The sequence below is a fragment of the Crotalus tigris genome, unplaced genomic scaffold (genome assembly GCF_016545835.1).
Source record: "Crotalus tigris isolate CLP2741 ecotype Arizona unplaced genomic scaffold, ASM1654583v1 scf7180000017973.899353, whole genome shotgun sequence".
Taxonomy (NCBI): Eukaryota; Metazoa; Chordata; class Lepidosauria; order Squamata; family Viperidae; genus Crotalus; species Crotalus tigris.
The window spans coordinates 162,280-175,548 of NW_024096753.1; the positions used below are offsets into that span (position 1 = coordinate 162,280).

Here is a 13,269-nt window from a genome sequence, read left to right on the forward strand (position 1 = left end):
CGCAAGATTCGTTTTTCTCACCCTGCACATGTATACATAACCCAAAGTAGACTGTTGTTTCTCTGTATCATATAATATATGTGGGTATATGCATAATTCTGTATTTATTTATTTATTTTTGTCATATTTATGTAGTGTATATCAGAGGTGGTAACCCTTTGAGAGCTGCATGCAACAAAATTTCATTTTAATGTATGCCGATTAGTGTACATTCAAAGTTATTATTCTATTCTATTCTATTCTATTCTATTCTATTCTATTCTAACTGCCATATGAAGGGTGCTGGTTTAAACTGTGCATTAGGATTTTTCAACTGTCATCTTGGAAAGAGAAAAAAGTGTTTAGAGCAAATTTTAGTGTATGGCTTGGTAGCTATACTGGCATGTTAAATGAGGAGAGAATTGTACAGACTTCAACAATTGTTACTCTGAATGTATATATCTTTTCTACATCAATCTGTTGTGACACCAACCATTTGCATTCCAGACAAATAAATTGTTAAATTCTGTTATAACCCAGTCATTCTAAAATGTCTTCCTTTGAATTTAAAACTATTTGTGCTTCTTCTATGTTCAAACAAAAAAAAAATTCCCTTCATTCCACCTAGCTATAAATAAAATGGGGAAGAAATGCCATTTTATGCAAGAACAGAAATAATAATCATTTTTCAGCACCTTATTTAGTCAACTATGGATAACCATCTCCTAAATCTTTAAGCCTTGAGAAAGGATTCTACAAGTTTTTCTCTGTTGTTTGGACTGGCCAAGAATGGTAATTTGTTTGTTTACTCTTGGCTGTATGTTTACAAATTATGATTTGTAAGGCACAGGGAACTTTTTTCTCATTATAAAAAAACCTTGATCCTTGTTGACTACCTTTTGGAGTATAATTGGGTGAATCTTAAAATGAATGGAGAACAATTAGAAAAAAAATACTTTTAGCAAGTAACAATGGGAAAGCGCTGGGGGCACTGTAGACAGGTGCTAGATATATTTTTTTATATAATCACACCAAAGCAGTTCTTAGTTTCTGTGGCATATATCTTAATACAGCAACCATCATAGCACAATATTATGTGGCATCACCTGTTCTCGGGACTAAAGGCTGATTTCAACATCATAAATAGGAAATACAAAAAAATTGGATCCACTGAATTCAGATCAGTGCTGTGCCAACTATTTTTCTTGCTGTTTTCCCTATCATTCCCATTCAACTGGATGAGACAGAATTTGCTTTGCATTTTCCTTCCAAGGAATGGAATTTGAGGCTATGGTGTTTTAGTATTTACTGAGTTACAAGGTAACCAAGGATTGTGTGCCACCTAAGTTAAAACTGAACAGCCCTCTCTCAACAGAAGAGGAGGGATATGACACCACCTATCTACAACAAAGTTCTTTCAGCAATTCCAAGGAGGTTCCACACTATTCAGGTGACCCCAAGGGCACAGATAAACATCCAAGCAGCCTCAACACCTCTCAGAGGAAGTGCTAATGACCAGATGACTGCAAGGAATATAAATCCTTCCATTCTCCATCTTTCAGTCAGAACTGAAGAAGCTTCTTGGATGAGAAGTGAAACATCTTCAAGGAAAAAAAACAAAGAAAATCCAGTTGCCTGTTAAAAAAGCACCTTTGGGACATGAGGGAACATTTTTGATAGGAGAAGAAAACTTTCAAAAAAATGCATGGTAGAGTTTGTCAGAGGTTTAGTTCCCATACATCAGGGATGTCAAACTGCCAGCCCATGGGCGGGATGCATCATGCCAAAACCGCGCCCACCCCATTGCCGGCATGGAAAAAAAGTCATGATATGTCATGACACGTCATGTGATGTTGCGAATTTGACACCCCTGACATACATTGAAAAAGGAGAATGGAAATTAAAAGTAGAGATTCTGTAATCCTTTCTGAGACTGATTTACAATTGAACTGTCAAAGTTAACTAATTTTCCCTCTAAGAATTGGCTGAATTTATTGAGAACCCATTTATGAACTAAACCTTATTGAATTTTTATCAGCAATCAGAGTGTTTATTTCCTGGAATTTTGTGAGATGGATTCTTATTTATCTTGTGGCCCAGAAACCAACAATATTTAGAAGAACTTTCTCAAAATCAATTCATATCAGAACAAAACAAATCAAACTGGCAAGTGACACTAATAGATTATTATATCTCCTATAAACAGCTGGGAATTCTGGGAGCTGAAGCCTATACATCTCAAAGTTGCCAGTTTTGACAAACAATGGGCCAGCCTCTCTATGCATTTGATGAAATGAACTGCAGTTCACAAAAGCTTCTCCTTTTGAATAAAATTTGTTCATGGGAAAAGGTGCTGTCAGGTTCCCAAAAGTCTCTGGTACCTTAAAATAGGAGAAGAAACTTCACTGTAGACAGAATATGGGCCTCCAAAGGTCATAGAATGGGCTACCTTAAAGATTAATATATTTATTATTACATAATCGTTCCTAGTTCCAATGCAAGCTTATAAATCAACTCATTTATTGCAGCCATAAGGCCAGAAAAATGCAAGCTTATAGAAAATAAATACATTAGTCTCTAGTTGCCAGAAGTCTCTTTGTGGGAGTTGTGCTGAAAGTATTATATTTGGCCAAATTGTGCTTTATTTTATTTATTGCTTTTTGAACACAAAACTGATAGTTCTCCAGCATGATTGGATGGAGAACCCACGGATGGGTTGTCTTAATCTATCTGCTCCAATTAGACTAAGTCTGAAATTTAGTACCGCCCCCTCTGTGCCAACTGCATCCCAGTTTTAGACTTAGTCTCTTTGCCCCAAGACGCGTTTTGTCTTCGCTCCTGGAGCAGAAGACTGTTTAATTCTATTTAATTACTTAGCTCAGGCTATTATTATTATTTCTTATTTTATTATTGATTCAGAATCGATTATATCTAGAAGAAAGATCAATTATCCCAGTCTGAAGCCTATTCAGGCTGACAGACTCACAATCCTCTCCCTCTAGGGGGGGGGAAACCTTTCCCTTCTTTGTTTTCCCTCAGTTAGGGACAGCAAGATCAAATCTTTGATTTAGGTCGTTTTCAGAGCCTCATCAAGCCTGGAGGGAGCCTTCCCAGGTCCCTCGGCCCCAGCAGAAGCAGCAGGTGAGAATTTGGGCGCGGCCCAATTTTCAGAGCCGGGAGGGCCTGTCAGGCCTTGGACGACAGCTTTTCCAGCCGGCCTAATCACATGCCACCAGCTGCTTTAGGAGCCCAGGCGATTCACCTGAACGAGGGCTCGTTGCAGCTTAGACCCTAGGCCTCAAGGCCTTCTTCCAACAGCCGTTTTTTAGGGTGCAAAATTGGCGGCCGCCATTTTGAATTGCCTCCCGGCGGCCATTTTGGGTGTGGCTGAAGCCCCTGGTGGCCATTTTGTATGTGGTTGAGGCCCTCGGCGGCCATTTTGTGAGTGGCAGAAGTCACTGGTGGCCATTTTGAGTGTGCCTGAAGTCACTGGTGGCCATTTTGTGGGTGGCTGAAGTCACCGGCGGCCATTTTGTGTGGGCTGAAGCCTTGGTGGCCATTTTGAGTGTGCCTGAAGTCATCGGCGGCCATTTTGTGTGTGACTGAAGCCCTCGGAGGCCCTTTTGTGCGTGAGAAAAGGCGTTCAGGTAAGACAACGCCCCTTTTTGCATACATTTTAACTTAACGGATCTGTATCTGTTTAATGTTATATAATGGTATTCTTGTTTTATTATATTTATACAATAAATATAATTTACCATCAATAAATTCAGAAGGAATACCACTAGAAAAAGTTAAAAGGATCGCGCACCTCGGTTCTAATCTATATGAAAGCTGGGACATGACCACTGAAGTAAAGACAAGGATAGAGAAAGTTCAAACAGCATTCTTCAAAATGAAAAAGGTCTTCTGTAGTCATGACATAAGCCTAAGACTGAAAATCAGGCTTGTCAGATGCTATATTTTTTCTATCCTGCTCTATGGAGTAGAGAGTTGGTCTCTGGCAGAAGGCCACCTGAAGAGACTAGAAGCATTTGAAATGTGGATTTACAGGTGGCTGTTATATATAAGCTAGGTTGACAAGATCAGAAATGAGGAGGTGATAAGTCACCTGGGAAAGCCAAGCGAAATCATCAAAACAATTAAAAAATGAAAATTAGAATATTTCGGACATGTGATGCGACACCCAGAAAAATACGGCATATTCCATTTAATCCTCCAGGGAAAGATTGAAGGCAAATGAGGTCCAGGCAGCAGAAAACATCATGGCTTCAAAATCTAAGGGACTGGTTTGGACAAAACTCAGCAGCACTTTTTCGTGCGGCTGCTGATAAAAACATGATCGCCAACATGATCGCCAATGTCCGATAATGGATATGGCACAAGAAGGAGAAGAATAAATATAATATATTACAGTATATTCTGATTTCCCCATATCTATTTAGACAAATATGGTTGTGCTCTGTTTAATATATACTGTGTCTTTTTGTATACCTGCTGAAATTTAAAAAAAAAAAAACATTAAAGACCAACATTCTAACTTGAGAGTCAGGTTTTTCAAAATTTATGGCCAAGGCCAAAAATTTAATTTCCATATACATTTTTTGCTTTTGCTTTGCTCAAGGATATGCTTTCACATAGTTTTATTAGCTGGTTAGTTTTATAGATTCTTAATAAGCATAGTGAACCACATAACCAAGGACAAGGGATGGCATGGATGGGGGCAGTGGAGGAGGCCTAAGCTGTGACTTGTTTCACAAGCAACTGAAAACTGAGAAACTCCTGTTAATTGACTTTAATCTTATTGTTAAATATTAAAGAGCATGGCTACTAATTCAGTTTTGTAAATGGAGTGAGATGCTTTCTGGATTCTTTTCTCCAATAGCTTGCTATCTATAAAGTAATGAAATATCTGCAAGCAAATTGCCAAGCTCAGAGAGCACCACGGTTCAACCCTGAGCTATATATTTTCTCTTTTGTTGGGTCATACTTTGCCACACAAAAGATTTGGAAGGGAAAGAACCTGCTTAAGTTCCAACAATATCATTGTCTCCCTAATCAATAACTAGTCTGAAGTTTATGCGCAGTTATTGATTAGGGAGACAATGATAATTTGCTTGCAGACATTTCATTACTTTATAGATAGCAAGCTATTATATATAAAGTTGCCTACCTAAATAAATAAATGTACTGTATATGTATAAGTAGGCAGTCAATCCCACAGTGACTAGCACTTATAATGTTGCCTAGTTGGGTAATGATATATTTGCAGACAAGCAACCAGGTTCAAACCAAGAACTCCACAGAATATTAACCTCCAAATAATTCTTTTAACATTTGGTTATGCTCAATGAAAGTTCCCCAGTGATTCATTTTTCACTCCATCTGGATGTTAACTACTTTTCATCAGAAGCAAAAGAAAGTTAAAAGGACACATTCCTAGTAAATTTTCAAACAGTTTGTGGAAACTTATCTTTATTAGCCATTTGAATGGTTTTCCTTAATATTAGAGCTCTGGCTTTGTAAGAATCTCCCCTGTCTCATTTGTATTCTAATTGCAGACCAAGCTTCCAATTCACTTGGCATCTTCAAATAGGTGCACATTAACACAAGTAAAAATGTGCTGCTGCTTCTACCACAACCCAAGTATGGCTCTAGAAGAAGAGGTCTAGTGACAGATTTTGAGAAACAGCAGTGAAACTTTCCCCCCAGAAATAATGGTCTCCTAACTATGGGTCAAATACAATCTAATTCTATTTTCTGGTAGATATACCATGACTGGACTATTAATAGGTTTCATTTAGTTTGATGTTATATTATACATTCAACTACCTTAGCCACATTTTCCAGGACTATTTGTATATTCCAATTTGGTCTCGTGTTTAAGGCATCAGGCTAGAAAGTGGGAAACCACGACTTCAAGTCCTTCCTTAGCAATGAAACCAAACTGGGTGACTTTGGGCCAGTCACTCAGCCCAACCCACCTTACAAGGTTTTTGTTGTGGGGAAAATAGGAGTAAGAAGATGTGTTGTACATGTTGGCTGCCTTGAGTTATTTGTAAAAAGGATAAAAGCAGGAAAAAGCAGGAAAATCAGTCAGCCAACCAACCAACCAACCAACCAACCAACCAACCAACCAACCAACCAATCAATCAATCAAGAAAAAAGCAATATATGTGATCCATGATAGGCTTATTTCTCCAAACCTATCCTTACCTAAGGCTGCTCCCATTATATTCAATTTCTTTTTCTCTGTCTCCATTCGGACGCACAAGGCATGGCAAGGAAGAAAGAATGAGGGCACAGAAGGAATCAGAATATCTGAATGATTGAGTCATGAACGAGAAGATTATGGAAGTTAGACTAACAAGGGAAGAAAATGGCATCAGGGTTAGCTAGCATTTCTTTGCCTAAATTATAAAAATGATCACAATATAAGTTCTTGAATAGTGTCTTCCATATTTTATGATGGGGTTGGCTGATTAATTCTTGGACTTGAAGTCCATATTTCTTAAAGTTGTCAAAGTTGAGAAACAATGCTCTAAATGAACTTAAGAGAGGCCTGGGGTTCCCTGGGACAACCCTGTTCTGCCACTGACTGAGTTTCTACTATTCATTTATCCAGGGTCTTCTTTCTCACAGAACGCTCAGAACGGAGTTCTGGCACCTTTTTTGGATGGAACCTTGTAGGGTAGGCAAGGCGGGTTGTATGACATGTGTGAGTTCCGGCACCTTTTTTTTTTTTTTTTAGAAAAAAAGCACTGCATTTGTCTAACAAAGAGGGAAGACAAATCTACTCCAAAATGATAACTAGTGAGTTAAAAAAACACACAACAGAACACAACATATAAACCCTCCCCAGCACTTTTGACTGCTTACATTTTATTCTCATTGTGCCACAGATTGTTTATATTACATTTCTCTTGTTTATTGTTCCAAACCATTTTTTTAAAAAAAGTTTTCATTGGTGAAATTGGAAATGGAAGAGGTCGAGACAAACAGCACGAGGCCAAACAGCTGCCTCTTTCCTTTGCTATCTGTGTGTGAGAGTGTTTTTCGGTGCTTCTAATTATCCATGTATGGGAGTTTGGTCCAAAAGGGCAGGGTGTGTGTGGTTCTTTTTGTTCTGCTGTCTGTTGTGGTTTGGATGTTTAAATGGGACACATTTATAGTGGTTTATAGTGCATGGCAAGATGCAGTTGAAAATCAATCCATGTGTCTATGTGTATGTGATAAATGCTGTGTTCCTATGTAATAGGTGAGAGAATCAACCAGGACTCATGAATTGCATAATATGATTGATTTGGAAATGACAACTTATAGCAATTGCTTGCTTTCATGAGGTCTTGAAATATGCTTTGATGAAAGATTGAGCTGCAGTAGATCATATATTATTGATTTTTAAGACAGTGTGTTCAAAGGAACCAAAAACATTGCTATGTATTTTCCCCAGCAGCAAAATCTGAATATAGCAACATGTTATTGCTAACTTTACTTCATTGCAAAGTGGGAACGGGACTTTGCTATCAAGTTTGTGTCTTTTATGACTTAAAAATGGGGGTTTCCATTTTTGCCTGGAAGCCAGGGAGGTGCTAACACTGTTCATTTACGGCAGAGGTGTCCAAGCTTGGCAACTTTAAGACCTGTGGACTTCAACTCCCAGAATTCCCCAGCAACCATGGCTGATTGGGGAATTCTGGGAGTTGAAGTCAACAGGTGTTAAAGTTGCCAAGCTTGGACACCCCTGATGTATAGCCTCAGATGTGTTATTTATTGCATTGTGGGTTAACAGTATTATTTATGGATTGTAATCTGCATGAGTTACTGTACTTGAGAAAGTGGACACGCTGTAAACATTTAAATAAAATAATCAATCAACCAATCAATCAATCAATCAATCAATCATTTTTAACCCTTTTTTTCTCTTTTATATGTATTCCTTCCAACTTTATTGTTTCCTACAGCAAAATTACAAAAAGAAGGTACAAAGTTATGAAAAAGCAAGCTGTTTATTTCTCTTTTGTTTTTTTGGTACAGTTAGAGGTTACGATTACACGACTGATTATAGCTGCTCAACTCCAATGGGAGAGAAGCAATAAAATATTAAAGACAATAATGACAAAAACCTATATGAGTGATAATAAACTCATAAATTATAAATACAATTACTTTTATGCTTTCCTACTGAAAGAAAGTGGCTACCCAACATTCCTTGCCATGCCTTTCTGCTTTTATACTTACTCTTTAGTCAATTGCCTGAATTCACATACAAAATAATAAACAACACCCCCCCCCCTTTCTTGGGAAGCTATGGTATGGCAAACAAAACTACAACTTTTCTTCCCTGAGGGCATGCATGTTTTCACTGTAGTGGATTATATTGTTTCATTCCACTAGTCTCTTCCACTTACTTAAAATGGTTCACAAAACATTTCATTAATGCACAGTAATTCAAAACACACATGACTGGATGTCACACACAGTTTTACTCTTTCCTATATTTTTCAGGATTTTTTTCTGTATCCCCCTACCCCCAGGTTTTTTTTTTTTTTGGCTTCTATTCATCATGAGTCTGGTATTAAAACCTTTTGATTTCTGACTGAAAATGGCATCCAGGATTCTATTTGTTTTATAAAATATGGTAAGGGAAAGGCTAGCCAAGATCCATTCAGGAAATGGCTGGTAGCCATAAGTGATTTTTTAAAATAAAGATTGATGCTGGATCTTAAATGGCAGCCTGGAAGCCACACCCTGTATCATTGGAAAACCTGGATCCAGACATGGGTGGTACATGATAAGAAATCCAGAAACAAAAGTCCTCCAGCAATCCATAGCTGAACCTGTACCCCAAGGTTAAGAACAAAACCACATAATTTGTTTAAGGAAATGCCTCGATGCATCTCCAGCAATATGGAACTTTTTCAAAGATGAGAGAAGGGACAAAAGAAAATGTGTTATTGCTCTTTCTTGAAAAAGTTATAGAAGGGAAACTGTGAAGTTTAGAATACAAAATCCAGGCTTTGGGGCATCATTCTATATTTTCTTCTTGGTTGGTATGTTTTTATTACACATTATCAGATGAATACTGTTGGCACCTTTCTTCAAGAACATTATCCATTTGTCCAGATCTTGGGTTTCAAAAATGAGATCTTCTTTTGGAAGACTTTATGGGTCTAGATGTGTAGGTGTATATGGGGAATTTCAGTATTTTATGTATCTACTTTATTTCATCTGTTCTTTTTTATTGGGTGAGAGTATGTTGATTTTTATTTCACAATTGTTTCAGCATTAAGCAAAATTAAACATATAGAAAACTAAATGTAAGTTGAAATTTTGGAAAAGTACCAAATATTCCAAGGTGGCACAACTGAGATGGCAAATGCCCTATGGAATTTTTTTTTTTTTTTTTTGCCTGAAGAAAGGTGTTCCTGTATCTAGTTAGTATCTACTTGCAAAAGCTTCATCTCCAATTATACAGTTACCTCTGAAAATATGTATGGGTTCCTTGCTTTAGTAAAATTGCAAGGAAAAATAACATGAGAAAATGCCTTTGATGGGTCTTTGAACTGCAAAGAGAGAGAATATGGATGTGTTTTATATTGCATTTTTTTCTATGGGAGCTATTAAAAATTGTTTTGATTGCAGCAGTATAGAAATATGCTTAATAAATATCAACATTGTCCAAGTTTTGAACAAGCAGCACTAAGTAGTAAGCACTGAATCTATTGAAGAGATATTCCTACCTCTGAAGTAGCCAATCAAAGCCCCTGGATTGGTCTGGAAGAAAGTAACATGCTGCAGATAAAATGGATGGCAGGAAAACAATATAATTTGAAAACACAGCAGGAAAATACACCTGTGGAAGAAGGCAGAATACAGGTCACATCATTTATCCTTACCACCCAGATGGTTGTCCAGTTGGCAGTGTGATTAAACTTTCAGATTGATAAAAATATGCCAATCAAAAAACTATAACACATCATCTAACACCTCAAAGAACACAGCAAACTCAAAAACTAATGAAATATAAATTTAAAAGAAATTCTTAAGCACTCTGAATATAATGTAGAAACTTACATAGGCAGAGAACGTTTAAGAAATGGCTGGGAACTGTGTTTGGACATGACTTTTTTTTTTCTAATGTGGCTTTTCTTCCACCCTTTAAAATACTTTTTCATCTGTTTCCCAGGCAGCAAATTGAATGAAGGGCCTGAGACCTCTTAACAGATTTCTGAACAGATCACTAGCTCAGCTTTTTGTAATTCAGTTGAAGGCTACGTGAAAATAGACTGAATTTGGCAACTTGCCTATTCCTTCAGTAAGTAATAGCTAAGGATCTGCAGTCTATTTCAGTGAAGGACCAAACAGTGTGATAAATTTATTGGATAATTCTGAGCAATTACATAAACAGAACATTCTTGAAAATCTACTTCATTGTGTATAAGATTTAAAACACCACTTTGCATAGGCTAGACTTATATAATAATGCCAGTGAACAAAATTAGATTTGCCTTCATTTAGAATATGATCCCTTTGAGAAATGAATTGTTCCCCCAATTTTGGAGTTTGCAACGAAGAAGGCCATAGACACCAAGACAAAACGAATAAAAATTCAGTGACTACCACAGAAATAATAAATGCAATAAAATGTGTCTTTGGGAGGAATAGTGTCCATCAAACATTCCAGCCATGTTGTCTGTATATTTTGTTGAATGTTTTCCCTAAGGTGCCTGACTATTTATAGAAATAAAATCTATTGTTTGGTAATTAGAATTTAAAATTAACTACCAATTTGGCTATTAGAGCTTAGCATTAGAAAACACAGGGTCTTATGAATGCCCTGAGTGTTTGTTTGTGCTTAAAAATCAATTGATTCTTCACAAGACTTGGCAGGGTTTTGTTCTAGTTTTGCATCTCTTCATCGCTTCCTGCACCACAAAATTGAACTGTGGTCAATTGTTTGTTTTCATAATTTCCAGCCTGAAGTTCTTTCTCATTCTGTTGGAGTCACTTTTATTAAAGTTAGGCTGCCGTCCAGAAAATGATAGCTACTTTACCCACAAGAAAATACTTTCAGAAGATGACACGCTTATTAAACTGGCTTTGTTTATATTACAAAATACTTGAGGAATCCAGTTTCTAGTTCTTGCAAAGGATGGGTTAAGGTGCATAGGGCTACATTTGCATGTACTGTAATGTGAAACCACTGTTTAGTACTGTGAGGATGGTCATAGCAAATTAGGGTTCACATGTTCTCCTGTCTGCGTGTTTCTGTAAACAGTGGGGGCAAGTAGTTTCAAGTCCCAGGAGGGCAAAAGAGGCAGCAGAGCTTGGAAAGTCTGGTAAGTAGGAAGAGGACTTAAGATGGTGCCCCCACCTAGCAGTTCTCAGAATATATCTATAGTTTATCTATGGTTATGTTTTAATCTGGCAAGATTCTGTCTGTAGGCAAACACTAATAAAGAAACTACTCAGAAATATCTCATGTGTTGTTGGTTTTGGGGAATTTTGGTTCTATAATCCACATGACCAGGTAATCCTAGCATGTGCATGAGTAACATTTTTTTAGGGCAAAACATATGATATTCTCTCCCAGACCACCAGGAAGGCAATCTCTGCCAGATGTTTCCTGCTAAGCATCACAAGTAGAATTTCCAGCTCCCTATCAATTCTGATTCATCTATTGAACTTCATTCTACTCTGGGCAATCTTCTCCACCCCAAGAGTCTGCTGTTTGCTGTGGCAGAATTACTCCTTATTCTGTTCTGCCTTTTTAGTTACTAGTCACTACCTTCAGTGGCCATTCATCCTAGGTTCTAGTGGGAGGGGGGATCCTGAAGTCTTTTTTTAAAAAAAATAAATAAATTCATCAGTGGAACAGTGAAAGTCTGTTTTTTTTTTTTTTTAAACAGAATCATTGATGGAATGATGAAATGGTCTTTTCTAGTTAAAGTTGGCAAGACTTATGCCAGCTTTTTCAGATGCTTTATGAAAATGAGCCCAATTATGAAACAACTTTATTTTTTTTTATTAATTATAGTTATGAGTTGTCCATATTTTAGGATTTGATACATGAAGTTAGGATGAAACTAAAACAGAAGCAATGTAGACTGCATTGTTTCCATAATATGGTGTGCTCTGAAGTTTAAAGAAAGCATGGAGACTTGGCAGCCAATAAAGCAAGTGAACATTAAGAACGTGGTAAAATATATATTTTAAATAGCATTTTTTTTTACATTGGAGTAGTACATTTTCTTCACTGAATTGACATAATTAATTGTACAAGCTCTTTGTTGGACAGTTTGGAAATTACTCATGGTCCTTTCCTTATATTTACTTTTAAAGCGGTCAGGAGAAATGTTTCAGAATTTTATTGTGATAAACCTTTATAACTATGAGGTTGAAAATTTTTTGATTCAATGAATCTGTCATTTCATCCAATTTTGTCCACTCAATAAATAAATAAATAAATAAATAAATAGATTTTGATTATAGTCTAAAGTCAAATCTTTCATTAGTTATTAAATTCAAAAATGGTTTAAATCTAATTTTGTTATCTTCAAATCTTGAATTGCAAATTTGGCTCCTGACTTATACTTCATACTGTATGTGATGACAGAAATCTACCATGGATTAAATATGCAGCTTCTAGATTGGCCCTAAGTCTTGGAGAGATTGGATTGTATGTTCAATATTCTTTCTTGCTTTGCAGATTATAGGATACACTTGTCATGTCTTGACAACTATGTTTGAGCTAAAGAATGAAGAGTTGCATTTAAACCATATCAGCAGAGTGAAATGGGTTAACATTAGACCATTGGAACTGAACCACTTTTGTTCATTTGTTATGACACACTATTTTTGAATGAGGACACAATGCTGCTTTTGTCATGAGCATGATACCCGTGAACCATATATTAATGAAATTAGGATATGCCTAATAATGCCCATGCTGTCACTCTGCTAAACAACTAATTCCTACAACACTGTCAAACTGTTTAGTAAACCTGTATTATTATTATTATTATCATCTTTCCTATTACCTATCTCCTTATCTTCTTATGACTATAACTTTGTTGCTTGTATCTTATGATTGATATTGTTTCATTTAATATCCTAGTATGATGTATGTTGTTTACCTATCTAGTATTCTATGACTATCATTAAGTGTTGCATCTTATGATTTATGATGAATGTATTTCTATGTTGATTATAATCATGATTTATCACTGTTGCTTGTATGTACACTGAGAGCTTATGCACCAGAGACAAATTTCTTGTGGGTCCAAC

General features: G+C 36.6%; 1 long non-coding RNA gene across 1 annotated transcript in view; it reads left to right on the forward strand.

Annotated features, from left to right (window-relative positions):
• Positions 1–3,566: 3,566 nt before the first annotated feature.
• LOC120308953 overlaps positions 3,567–13,269 on the forward strand; it is a 34,657-nt gene continuing 24,954 nt past the window's right edge. Inside the window, exon 1 of the long non-coding RNA XR_005556967.1 lies at positions 3,567–3,626. This is a non-coding gene — a long non-coding RNA (uncharacterized LOC120308953). The remainder of the gene's footprint in view (positions 3,627–13,269) is intronic.